The following is a 12,713-nucleotide window of genomic DNA, read 5'->3' as shown; positions in this document are numbered from 1 at the left end:
TAAATTATCATTCTCTCTACAGTTTCCCTTTTCCTGTACTTCTCTACCTTTATCTTTCCACATGACACAGACTCCCTGCTAGAGGACGATGAATGTTGTAAAAAGCAAGAAAAGGAAAATGAAAAGCTGACTTGTTAACATTCCCTGATGCTACCCCAAAGGTGTGCCATGTTCAGAGGCTCGCCAGAGGACAGGGGAATGGCAAAGTGGTGGAGGTGGTAAGGACCAGAGTTCTGGAACCCAATAGGACAGATGGCAAATCTTAGCTCCTCCACTCTAGAACTGTGTGGCGTGGGGCAGGTGGGTAGCATCCTCTCTGGGCCTCAGTAATTGGTAAACGACACCTACTTTTTACCTCCACCTCACTTGATGAATAAATGAGACCATTGATATTTGGGACAATGTGATTAATAGAGTGTCCAGCACATGATGTTCCAGAACACAGATGGCAATGGAGACAGAGTGAGGCAGTGGGTCCTACAGTAGAAGGATGATGGCGCTTCAGTCAGAAGGAACTGGATTCAAATCCCTGCTCATTCTCTGAACTTCGGTGCCCTCATCTGCAAAAATGGAGATGCAAGTGGTTGGGACGACTCATTGAATGGGTTGCATGAAAGTCCTTGGCATGGTGACAGCTTCTCAACAAATGTTTGGTTTGGGTCCTTTCACATGTGGCACGAGCTCCTGTGTCTTCCTCTTACTGAATTATTAAGAAGGGAAAGTTGATTTCCTTCAGTAGACGCGTGGCTACATCACTGTGGAACACTTAATTTCTGTTCTTGCCTATTTCTCAAACAAGTCTCAGAAGTTAAGTGGCTTACTCACGGTGTCACTACAGTTTCTACTCTGCTATACTCTCTCCCTAAACAGTCTTGTGGAACTTTCCAGGCTTGTGGGGCTGGAAGTGACCTCTGTGGTCATTAGATGCTTGATGAAGATGACCAAGACAGCTACATCCTGACTGTCAAAAAATAACACTCATGCCCAGAAGACCAAGTAGATAAAATGCGAATCCTAGGCTGGAGATCAAAAGTCTCTGCAACAGCCCCATTCCCTTCCTGCCCGCTTCCTTCTCCCTTTAGCCTGCCAGGAAGGAGTTGTTGCTGTTTGCTTCAGGAGGTGGCTCCCAGAAAAAAACAGTGCCACACCTTACCCTGGCCCCTCCTTCTCCCTCTCCTCTAAATAGTGAAAGTAGGAATAATAATAATTATCATGACCACGCTTATTAAATGTTTGTTATTGTGTGCTGAGGACTTTCCACACAATACCCCTTCTTCCCTAGTTAATCTTCACAGTAGCCTGTAAACTAGGTGCTGTCGCCATTCCTGTTTGACAGAGGAGGAAACTGAGGCTCAGAATGCACCAGTAAGTTTTGCTTAAGGTCCCGCAGTGAAGGGGCCTTGACTGGAACCCGAGTCTGTCTGATTGCAGAGCCTCTGCTCATAATTACTCTCCTGGACTGCCAAGTAGATGTTGGTACTGGGGACACTATGGCAAAAGGACCTGGAATGCCACAGCTTTATGAGTGTAGTTGAAGGGGAAGGAAGAGTGAAGTAGCACCTGAGATGTGATTCTGAGTTGTGGCTTCTCCCTGGTTTCCTGTCTGACCTTGGGCCCATGACTTATCTTCTCTGTGCCTTGAGAGACCTTACTCAGTACAGTTGGGACGAGGCCCCACCGATGACTCTGGGCTACGTGAGGTGGTCAGGAGAAGGAAAATGGGAGCAACAGAGTGTCTCCAAGTGCTGAGTGAGTGATCAAGACCACTGGGCCCCACTGCCAGTTCTGTGGCCTTCGCTCTCTGTTAAGAGGACTTATGTGAAGGTTACCTCTACCCAAAGTTAAGTTGCAATGGAAACAACAGTGGGGAAGAGGATGGCGTGGAGTATAAATGAAATATTTCTTAAAAGAAAAGCACTGGACTTCAGGTCAGAAGATCTATGTTTTGGTCTAGCGTGTTTTTACCAAGGGTGCAGAGTGACGTCGCAGTCTTCCTCCAACTTGAGTTGGGTCGTGGGTCTAGTTCCATCTGTTCTCTGGCCTTAGTCTCACAATCTGTGAAATGAGGGCATCTTTCACAGTCTTTCTGACACACTTGCCCTGGCACACCCCGGTGGTCTGTAGCTCAGTTCTTGTCCTGATGTCCTTCTAGGCCTGCTTTGCTGTCTGGGCAGGTAGAAGGGCCTAAGCTGCCCTGTCCTGGCCTCAGAGAGGATGCAAGGGATGGGGTCTTGGGTGGGCAAAAGACAGGAAAGGGGCACAGGGCCATGAGGGCAGACCTCTCCTGGCTTGGCCCTTGTATCTCCCCTCCCCCCCGTGGCATGGGGTGGGGGGGCTGGCCTGAGATCAGAGGTCCACCTGCGTCAGCCCTGACCCTGCCCTCAAGTCAGGAGGCGCCTTCTCAAGGCAGAACAATGCGGATTCTTTGAAGGGCTGGGCAGCAGGGGATGGGTGTTTCTCCAAACACAGGGCCTCCTTTGCAAAACAGGCTTTGATTCTCAGGCCCAGAGGCCCCAGGTGCCTGTTGGGCGGCAGGCGGAGGCTGGGGGCTTTGTTTGTTTGCCTTGGAGACTCAGGAACAAAGCCTGGGACAAAGCTAGCCCTGGCTTCAGGCAGGGCAGTCTGAGCAAGCAGGCCAGGGCTGGGATGGCAGTGGAGGCAGTGGCCTGTATGTCTCTGGCCAGCCCCTCCTCAACCCGGCCAGTTCAGGCTATTTCTGGCCTCCTCATTGTGTGTCTGACTCTTTCACATAAGTGGCAAATGCTGTTGGATCTCCAGGCTGTCCTGGTGGTCCACTGGCTCTCAAAATCCCTGTTGGGGAATAAAGTGGGTAAAACTGGAGTCCAGGACACAGAATCCAAGAGGTGGGGAGGAAAGAGCACTGACCCAGAGTCCACTGGCCTGTGCCCAAGGACTTAGGTCACCAAGAAGGATGGTTACTACCTTCCGCCAGGCGTTATGCTGGGCACTCGACATGCATGTGTCTCTGATTTAACTCTTGTTTTCTCACTTGATAGTGGCCTGCAAGGCCCGCGGCACCCCTCCGAATGCATCCCCTTTCACTCTGCTCCTCCATTCCAGCTGCGTTTTCCTGCTTTCAGTCCCAGAACACACCAGGCGCACTCCTGCCTTAACGTCTTCGCACCGGCTTTTTCCTCTGCCCAGGACGCTCTGGTGTGGCTGACTCCTCACTCCTTCAGGCCGCGGCTCGGCTCGGATCCTACTCCCTCCATGAGGCCTTCCCCAACCACTCTCTGCAGACGTGCCATCCAGTCCCCTGAACTTTCGTGCCCCCTTAGCTTGCTTTTTTTCCCCTTACAGTGCTTTTCACCTCTTAATATACCATTACTTATTTATTACACTGTTACGGACTCTGTGTCTGAACTAGCATGTGAGCTCCAACAGTTCAGGCATCTTTGTTAGTTTCACTCGTGTACCCTAAGCACCTAGAACAGTGCCTAGTACATAGCTGGCACTTACAATGTTAATTTTATGTCAACTTAGTTAAGGTACCAAGTTGTTTGGTCAAACACTATTCTAACACTAGTCTCGATGTTGTTGTGAAGGTATTTGTAGATATGATTTATATTTACAATCAGTTGACTCTAAGTAAAGTAGATTACCCTCCATAGTGTGTGAGTGGGCTTTATCCAATTTGATGAGGGCCTTAAAAACAAAGAGTGAGGTTTCTTGAAGAAAGAATTCCATCTCTTGACTACCATGTAGAAACCTGCTTGAGTTTCCCACCTGTTGGCCTACAAAATTCAGACTCAGGACTGAAATGCCATCTATAGCTGTACTACCCTGAACAAGCCCGATCCTCTCTAATCTCAGAAGCTAAGCAAGGTTGAGCCTGATTAGTACTTGGATGGGAGACCCCCTAGGAAGACCAGGTGCTGCAGGCATAAAAAATAAAAAAATAAGGGATTGTAAGCTGACAAGGTCCTTGCAATCCATGAGGTCAACCAAGGGTTGCCTCGCCTAAAAAAATATTTTAAAATTAAAAAAAAAAAAAAGACTGAAATGTCAATTCTTAGCTGAATTTCCAGCCTGTTAGCAGATTTGCCAGGCCCATAAAATAAGAGTAAGTTGCCAGTTCCTTAAAATCTATCTATCTATCTATCTATCTATCTATCTATCTATCTATCTATCATCTACCATCTATCATCTATCTATCAATCAATCATCTATCAAACCTATTGGTTCCATTTCTCAGGTTTTTTGGTGAACCCCAACTAACACAGCATAAGACATACTAGAGTTGAACCATAGGAAATTGCTGTTTTTGTGAGTTAAAAAATGATTAAATGTCAGCAATTTCATATGGCTCAACCTAATATTTGTTGAGTGAATAAATGAATAAATCACAAAGCAATCGTGAGATAGGTGTTATCTTATTGATAAGGAAACCAAGATTCCAAGAGATTAAGCTACTTGCTAAGAAAGGCACGGCAGATAAGTGACAGGGCTGGGATTCAAAACTCAGATGGATTCCAAGGTTGTTGCTCCTAATCGGCCAACCACAGGGCCTCCCAAGCAAGGTGCACCACCTTTGTGGGACACAGTTTGAGAGGTCAGTGAAAGACTGGGATTCTGGACAAGTTTAAATGCTTCCTAGCTTCAAGCCCTGAGGCTACCATGAGTGGCTGTGCCAGCCACTCATTTCATTTTGATCATGGCTCGGGACTGCGGGTGGCCTTCCTTGATCCCGGTGTCTTTCCATAGCTGCTGGTGGTCCATTTAGACCCCCATCTCTAAGGGAGTTTGAAGGGAGACTGACAGAAAAGCATCATCTCTTGTCTCCCTAAAGATGGAGGTGCCCAGGTAGGAAGGCAGCATGGCGGGCTAGAGTGTAATGGTGAAGGTGATCATGGAGCCAGAGGACCTGGGTCTGAAACTCGGCTCTGCCACTTGGCAGCCAGATGACTTCGGTCAACTTATTTAATGTCACCGAGTCTCAGGCTCCCCATATGAAAAATGAGATAATAATGCTTTATGTCTAGTATTATTTCAAAAACTAAGTGAGATAATACATGTAAAGTGCTTGGAATCCTGAGTGCTCAGTAAGTAGTAGTAACTAGTATTATTACTTTTAGCAAATAATATAACTACAACTCCAGATATTGCTGGAAGCAAAAAAGAGAACGTCAATAACAATTTTTTTTGTCTTGATTACATTCCTTTGTCACCTCTAGAGTTCCCTCTCCTCAACTGATGTACCCTGAAAGAGGATCTGATTGTGATAATTCAGTGTGGCTTTGCTTGGGTGAGTTTATACCTTCCACGTGTTACCCTCTGGCAGGTATTCCTTGTTTAGACCTGAACTTTCATTCTGGCCTGAAGGGCTTGTCTACTGTTAAAAACAAAAACAAAAACAAAAGGTGCCAGCATTTTAGGCTCCTGGAAATAACACCCCACAGCAGATAATTATAGTACTCTGCACTTTTCACATAAGCTGGTGTTTATGTTAAAACTGTAAGGGAGGCTGACAGTGACAGGTGATGGGCTCCCTCCTAGGCAGTGTGGTCTCCAAAGTGAGGGAGGAAGACAATTTTCTGGGGCTGCAGATTCTCTGGACTGCAGGAAGAACTTTTCTTCATATGCATTTTCATAACAAAAAGGTCATTAAGCTTTATTACTATTCGATATTGAGATAAACAAACATAATATTTAGAAATAAAATATTTGAAACAGCATGCTTAGATTATTTTTAACCAATAATGATATGAGATCAAAGAGATTTGGAGACCATGGCTCTAGGGAACCATCTTAAACTTTGGCTTTCAGGATGACTTCCTTCCTGCTCTGGAGCTCGGCTCAGGCCAGGTCCCTGCAGGGGACCAGCAGGAACCAATAGCATCATCTTTCAGACATTGGTGGATCCTCAGCCTGGTCAGAGTTGCCCACTCTCCCCAGTTCCTGGATTGTCTGGCTCACACTGGCCTAGGAGGTTATCAGTACTGGAGTCTCCAACAGCCTTTCCTGTTATCAGAGACCCAGTGTCCAAGAAGTCTGAACCTCCTGCCTCTTCCCATCCTGCTGGGTTATGGTCTGTCCTTGGAGGAAGGGTAAACACAGGAGGTGACAGTGTCAATAAATGTCTCCCATGTGGCCTTGGCTAGCACACATGCATTTCTACTCAGGGACACAGGTAGATTTGTGCTTATGGCCCTTCCTATGACACACACACACAGAATAAATATCAAAAAGACAGGAAATAGTAGTAAAAATTTTGAAAAGAACAAAAAGGAAAAGAATGTCCCTTTATGGGCTCTGAAAGAGATCTTATTTGTGTGTGTTGTCCTTGTCTGGTTTTGGTATCAGGGTAATGTTGGCCTTGTAAAATGAATCAGGAAGTATTACCTTTTCTTCAAATTTTTTTTTAGAAGAGATTGAGAAGAATTAGTATTAACACTTCTTTGAATATTTGGTAGAATTCACCAGTGAAGCCATCCGGTCCTGGACTTTTGTTTTTTTGGGAGGTTTTTGATTACTGTTTCAATTTCCTCACTAGTGATCGGTCTATTAGGTTTTCCACATCTCCATGAATTTGTCCATTTCTTCTAGGTTGTTGTCGAATTTGGTGGTATACAGCCTGAAAGAGATCAGTAAGTAGTAGTAGTTAATATTATTACTTTTAGCAAATAATGTAACTGCAACTTTTTTTGGATATTGCTGGAGGCAAAAAAGAACTTAAAAAGTTAGTTCTGGGTAATGCAAATCCTGCCTCTTGAAACTTGTCACACTTCAGGCAATGACTAGCAGATCTGGGTCACCCAATAATTATGAATTCCCCAGTCATTTACAAATAAATAATGAACATCTGTCAGTTAATTAATGAGGAAACCAGTAAGCTGGTACAATTGGTTTAAAGAAGAATTAAAAGAACCTCACTTATATAAGTTATAAGAATGCTGATATATTTTTAAATATTTATAAAATTGGTCTATCCATGAGGCAATAATCAATTGCATTCTACTGGATGCAATCCATTTGCATTTCTATGGAAAAGAATACTTTACATTATTATTAATTGCCCACACTTAGAGTCTTAAAACATCTCAAGGATAATAAAATATGAAATAACCTAGAAGAGAGCTCTAAATAGGACACTCTTTTTTTGCCTGTGACAAAGTCTTTTTCACAATTTTCCCTGACACCAGAAAAATAATTTGGCAAATAATTTGGCCAAGGAACTTTACCAAAATCTTGATTGTATTTTAATTAAAGTGGGTGATGAATCATTGTAGAGTTCCATCCTTTTCTTCATGAGGATGATTTAGGAGAGGGCAGTGTACTATCAAGCCAGGAAGCAGATCTGGGTCAGGTCTAACCTTATCACTCTGTAGTTGAGTGGCTTTGGGCCATTCCCTTCTTTCTGAGCCCATGACTTCTGTCTTATAAAATGAGGCCAATAACAATAAAATTACAGAAGGGAAAGATCTTGCACCAGGCCCGGCACAGTGTGGGAACTTAAGATACAGGGCTTCCTTCTCCACTTCTTGAAACTATCCCCAAAGGCTTCTGAAGGCATTCAGTCTTTTCCAGTTGCAAAGACTGCTTGTTTCAGCCACCTGGTACTTCCAGCCCACTGAGACCTCAAGCGGATGGAGCTATACTTGTGTAGTGCTCCAGAGACACTGGGTAAGCCTGTGGGAAAGGTGGCCAAAGTCTTCTTTGGCGAAAAATAGAACTCAGTTCCATGGTGTCACCAAAGGGCAGGTCTCTAGGGCTGTAGAAAGGGGAGGAAGTCAGTGAGCTTGATGCAGAGCTGAGAAGAGATGTTGGTTGAGAGAAAGGTTTAGCATAAACCAGAGATTCCTACTTTTAGAGGGGTGGTCAGAGACATCTTCGAAAATATGATGAAAACTTTACACCCTCTCCCCAGAAATATGTGTGTGTGTTGGTTGGCAGAGGCTGTAGCAGGGTCTTCCCCAGAGGTGCTAGGCCTGAAATGAGGAAGCCTTTGCAGTCCCCTTCTCTCCCCTCAGTGAATGTCTCCAGCTTCAGAGGAACTGAGGGCCAGCCTCACAGGGGAAAGAAGCCCCAAAGTGGGCGGAGGCAAACATAAGTCTTTCTCCATCAACTAAACGAGGGGGCCTGATGAGCTGCTTTAGCCTAGATGGTGCCCTAGAGCCTTGCTTCTCTTATCTAGGGGGCTGCCCTAAGTCTCCATCACCCCAGTCGTTTAGTCTACACAGCAGAGGACCAGTACGGAGGGTAGATGGTAGTGGTGGGGGACTTCCATAGAAAAGCATGGGACATTGACTGTCTCCCTCCCCAGTTCATGGGCCCCCTGGAGGAAGTAAAGAATGTGGGCTTCAGAGCAAGTTTGGGCTTTGTGTCAAACATAGAGGTGCATCACTCAGCTCTCCCTTCAACAAGGAACTTTCTATTCAGCTGTGTATTTGTTTCTTAGGACTGTCATAACAAAGTGCCACGAACTGAGTGGCTTACATAACAGAAATTTATTTTCTCACAGTTCTGGAAAATGAAAGTATAAAATCAAGACGTCATCAAGGTCGAGTTTCCTCTGAAGGTGCTAGGGAAGGATCTGTTTCATGCCTCTCTCCCAGCTTCTGGTAGCCTCAGGCACTCCTTGGCTTATAGATGCATTACTCCAACCCTCCATCTTTGCATGGCATTCTCCTTATGTGTTTCTGTCTTCACATGGCCTTCTTCTTATAAGGACACTAATCATATTGGATTGGGGCCCACTCTACTCCAGTACAACCTCATCTCAACTAATTACATTTGCCACAACACTATTTCCGAATAAAGTGACATTCAGACTTTATTTAGGGTTAGGAATTCAATATATTCTTTTTGGAGAAAGGTGAGATGGGGGGACACATAATTCAACCTATAACAAGCTACCAGGAGTACAGTTAGTGTACCCCCCTCTTACTGTAGCACCTTTGGGTAGCCACACTTTCCCCAGGCAGCTCTCATCCAATGGGACAGAGGCTTTATCAGATCTGCATTACAATCAGAAGGCCTAATATTGTTCCTCTCCCTCCATCTTTCACAGGCATCCTCTCTCAATAAGTATTTTGCATTCCTAACTCCACTGGCGTGTGCTTCCAGAAGGATCAAAATTGGCAAAGGAGGTAAAATGGATTTATTTACTGGATCACTCGATGCCCAGCTGTCAAGGAAGACCCCATCCCCAGAGATATATGGGGCATGATAGTCCCTGGCACAAGGAGGTGGCTCAGTTGCTTAAACATTGATAACAACTGGAAGAGGTTTCAGTGGAGGCACCACCCTGGCCATGAGGTAATTCAGGTGTTTGAAAAACACAGGAGCAATACATAAAGGACAATGGAATTAACTGCATTAAATTATTTAAGTTGTATTGACCTTACAGAGAAAAAATGAAAAGCCGAGGGCACTTAAAAAAACAAAAATGTAAGTGCGAAGCAGGTTTTGGTACCCTACAAATAAGCCTTTATTTCTTGCAAAGGGAGCACAGAAAAAGTTTATGATCAGGATTTGAAAGTATGGAGCTTCAAAGATGGTAGAAGTCAGGATTTGATAGTATGGAGCTTCAAAGATGGTAGAAGTCTCAGTGAAGCAAGTCTGTTGTGCTAAGTTCAGAGCCCTGGTTGAGAAAACCTGGGTGGAACACATGGGATGGGACACCTGAATATTTTGGCTCCCCAGACTCTGCAGTATCAGAGCATGCAGAGGCGGCCTGCCGCAACTAACAAGAGACAGCACACCCTACATGCAGGAAGACACTGCAGAGGCTCTTCCCCACCAGACAATAGGAGTCCTCTCCATACTCTGCTCTATCTCTTTTTCTGACCACCAGACTGATAACTAGAGCTATATTGAACCATGACCCAGCCAGGGTCTTATATGGGAGGATAGGGACAATACCTCAGAGGAACTGCAAGAATTATGCAGTAAACTATATTTTTAAAAATGTTAGATCAAGGGATCCAGCACAGACAACTAGATAAAAGAGAGTCTATTTACTTGTGTATATGGGATTAAACTTTCCTGGGGACAGTGCAAACTTGCTGTTTGGGAGGCTCCTGGATGGCCCATGCCCAACAAACTTGAAATGCCTGAATTGTCATGGCAAATGGGGGAGAAAGGGATTAAAAGGCCCAGGGTTAGCAGACATGGAAGAGTGGATATATTATGTGAGGCCAGAAGACCAATCAGAGGATGATAACCCATGAGTAGGCCCAGAGGAGACATCATTGACCAAGTTCATCAGGAGTATGTTGATGAGAGGGCACCAGTGTCACTAAGTTTGAAGGTGGCACTTTCCTCTGCAAGCCAGAGATAAGTCTATGTAGAGCTTAGCCTGTGCATTGGTAGCAATGGAGGTGATGGGGCCCCATACAAAAGCCAAGTCACGATTATTGTAAAACTAGTTAAGTCAGGGCGACAGCCAAGGGAGCTTGACCTGTAGAGAGCTGTGGAGGTAGTTAATAGAATAAAGTATCCCTACAAGGAAAATAGATGTGTAACCAGTAAGGGTATCATTAAAAGAAAGCAGTAGTGTTTAAACAGAAAGTTTAGGATGATTGCCTCAATAAAATGTCACAATCTCTTGCCCAATTCTTGGACCTGATCCAGTTTTGATCTCTGTGTTAGTAGAAGAGAGAATCTGTTGTTTGAAGAGGTGGTTGGGCCTCCAGGGAAAAGGACTATGCTATACCACAGCAAACATATCCTGTAAGGGTCTTCCTAGTCCTTTCCCAAAGGGACTGAGGGCTATATACTCAGAGGCTGTTTACTGGGGAAATGGAACTATCCAGACATTTCTAGGACTATTGGACACATGTCTGAGTTGACATCGATACCCAGAGACCTGAAGTGTCATTATGGACACTTATGAGAGTCAGGTAGTAGTTAATGGAGTCCTGTCCCGAGTCCAGCTTACAAGGAGGAGGTAAGACCACTCAGTACTCATTTCTCTGATCTCTGAATATATAACTGGGGCTGATATACCTGAAAGATAGAGTAATCCTTACATCAGGTCTTTGACCTGTGGGGTAAGAGCTACCATAGTGGAGAAGACCAAGTGGAAGGCTCTGAATCTGTCCTCCTTCCCCACCTTCTCCTTCCACTCTCTATTCTCTACACTCCCACTCTCCACCGTGATGGTAAAGCAAAACCAATATTGTATCCCAGGGAGGATGGCAGATATTAATGTTATCATTAAGGATCTCAAGATGCAGGAATAATCGTCTCTGTCCTATCTCTGTTTAATTTATCGGTCTGGTCTTTGCAGAAACCAGATGTATCTTAGAGCGTGACTATAGACAATTGAAAGTTCTACCAAATAGTAACTCCAAATGCAACTGTCATACTGATCTTGGGTCTTTGCTAGAGCAGATTAATATGGCTTCAGGTACATGGTAGCCACTGCTGACTTAGTAAATGTGATATTTTCTGTCCAATCAGGAAAGAAGATGAGAAGAATTTATTGAAGAATTTAATGAAGAGTTCACCATTCAGCTTTTGGGTGCAGTAAGGTGACAGCTTCCATCTACAGAGCCTTCAGGCCAAGGTTGTGTTTTCTGGGCAGCTCCCAGCCAAAGAGAAGCTTGAGGACCCTAAGATCTGGCCATTTCTGCCCAATATGGAACTCTTCTAATGGGCAGACTTTGCTTAGAAGCTCCCCATCGAGTTGGCTGGATTTGTCAGTTTTGCATCACAATCTGGGAGGAGCCTGAGCAACTTTTGGGACCTGAGGTCACACCAGATAACCCTGAGCTTTCCGGGTCCATTTGATGGATCTGGAAAGTGAGAGGATCAGTCACAGACCCCATTGGAAAGCCACATCTTCCCCCTAGATGGCTTCTGGAAGTTGAAGGTGCACAAGCCTTAGGCTCAAACATATCTGGGTTCTAATCTCAGCTTCTCCGGTGGCTGGTGGTAGAGCTTTGGTCTCTGTGCTTCTTGAAAAAGCCCCATCTTTATCATCTCTCTGATTCCTCTCTCTTTCTCTTCCACTTTCCCTCCACATCACATGCCCAGCCAGAATCCTCCTGGGGCAGATTTACTGCTAGGAGCTGCCAATGAGCTCTTGAGGAAAAGTCTATTCCCAAGACCACCCACCCTCTCCTCAACCCCTCCTTCCTTCCCCAGAATATGCAACTCCTTCAATTTTTTTTAACCAGTGACACAATATATCTAATTTGTGTTTATGTTTCATAATACGTTGCAAAATATAAACATTCAAAATAGGTGTAAATAAGTTGTTTTAGAGAAAGTCTTGAATAAGGTCGTGGTCCTATTGTAGCAGTGCAATAAAGAGAAATCTCAGAGTGATGGATTTTTAGCAGCGCTAAAGAGCACCTGGTCTGAGCTTGAACACAAATTCAAGGAGCATCAGGCAGAGAATTTTCTTCAAATAAGTAGAGTTAGTGTAAGAAATGCTATGATTAAGAAATTGAAGAAGCTGTGATTAGGAATCTATGTGAGAAGGTGCAGCATATGCTTATTATGACAGCAACATATAAGAAAGTCAATTACAAATTCTAGTTAAATATATCAAAACAAGAAATTCATGGAACAAGTATAAAGCCAGTGAAGACGAGGCTTGACCTTGAGCACATGATGATTTATTTTTTTTTAATATGATACATGAAACCATTTCCTTAAAATGGCCCACCACCTCCTTTAATTTTCAAATGAAGGTCAGGCACTTGGGCAGCTGAATTAAAATTTAGCAAACTTTATTGAGT

At 44.4% G+C, this 12,713-nt stretch overlaps 1 long non-coding RNA gene across 6 annotated transcripts in view; it reads left to right on the top strand.

Moving 5' to 3' along the window:
- Positions 1-12,511, top strand: part of LOC120607181 (uncharacterized) — a 61,168-nt gene extending 48,657 nt beyond the window's left edge. For 2 of the 6 annotated variants that reach the window (XR_005654081.1, XR_005654077.1), the window contains exons 2-5: positions 5,196-5,266; positions 6,568-6,608; positions 9,032-9,279; positions 11,428-12,510. This is a non-coding gene — a long non-coding RNA (uncharacterized LOC120607181). Of the gene's footprint in view, positions 1-5,195; positions 5,267-6,567; positions 6,609-9,031; positions 9,280-11,427 lie in introns of all 6 variants that reach the window. The other 4 variants (XR_005654080.1, XR_005654079.1, XR_005654078.1 and 1 more) reach the window with 3 other exon arrangements.
- Positions 12,512-12,713: the final 202 nt, after the last annotated feature.

The sequence above is a fragment of the Pteropus medius genome, unplaced genomic scaffold, assembly GCF_902729225.1.
Source record: "Pteropus medius unplaced genomic scaffold, Ma_sr-lr_union100, whole genome shotgun sequence".
Lineage (NCBI taxonomy): Eukaryota > Metazoa > Chordata > Mammalia > Chiroptera > Pteropodidae > Pteropus > Pteropus medius.
Note: the sequence above shows the minus strand (reverse complement) of the source record. Positions and strands in the feature narration are given on the sequence as shown.